The sequence below is a fragment of the Alexandromys fortis genome, unplaced genomic scaffold (genome assembly GCF_014885135.2).
Source record: "Alexandromys fortis isolate MF-2015 unplaced genomic scaffold, M_Fortis_MF-2015_v1.1 scaffold_58, whole genome shotgun sequence".
In the NCBI taxonomy this organism is placed as follows: Eukaryota; Metazoa; Chordata; class Mammalia; order Rodentia; family Cricetidae; genus Alexandromys; species Alexandromys fortis.
Window position 1 is genome coordinate 8607475 of NW_026067940.1, and position 1111 is coordinate 8608585.

Here is a 1111-nt window from a genome sequence, read left to right on the forward strand (position 1 = left end):
CACAAGTCCAAGCCTCTCTGACAGCTCACTGGACCGTTCTGCTTCTCCATCAATTGCATTTTCTCCATCTGCACTTGATTGTGAAAACTCTAATTATCAAGCACACATTTAATTAAGCACCTTTTTAGTCACTTAGCATGGAGTTGTGAAAGTTGTAAGAGTGGAAATCAGCCATATGAGACGAATAGCAAAGAGCATAATAGACCCACCTGTTCAAAATTGGTGGAATTAAATGACTGTCTTGAGCATTAAATATTCTGTGGAACATCTTCTACTATATTGTTTTTGCAAAATGGCTTTTGAGTTATCATTAATGCTCTCAGTAATTAATGAACACCAGATGGAAGATGAAACAGGCAGGCCACATCTGTCAGGAAGTGTTTTCTCAGAGTTAAATGAGACTGAACTAAGGAAGTTTTCACATCCTCTAGTCTTGGTTGATTGAAGGCCCAGGGTTCTAGTTTTACAGACTGGGTTGTGGACTGGATGCATACTGTGGTCTCTTTGATATCCAGTATAGGACAGAATCCCCTCCTTCTGTCTTCATCTGTTGTAAAATGCATATTCTTACCCCATATCATCAGGTAATTTAAAATTTCCCTGCTAGCTAGAAAGAATAATTCGGGTAGTCTATAAAATAGGTGGTAAAAAAAGACAACTGCCTATTTTACTCCCTATGGATAGATTACTAAAATGAATGCCTGCCGTTCACTGTGAATATGTGCCTGAGAGGCCAGGTATGGATTCACAGCTGAGTCCTGCTAGTGATATTAGTGCTTNCTGTGAATATGTGCCTGAGAGGCCAGGTATGGATTCACAGCTGAGTCCTGCTAGTGATATTAGTGCTTCTAAGTAGGAATAGCAACAGATGTTCTGACTTCTCTAGGGCTGTGGAGGACAGAGAACAAGGACACAACCTAAGGTGCCTCCACAGGCAGAGGCATTGAAGACAAGAGGATGTGGGAAAAGGCAGCAAGTGAAGGTGTAGGCAGGGCTGGTGCCCCGGAGGTCAGAATAGAAGAGGGCCTGTGACTTAGGATTTTCTGGTTTTGTCTCTAAAGCATTGGGGTACATAAATGAGAAGAGAATAAACTCCTAGGTGTCAATAGTG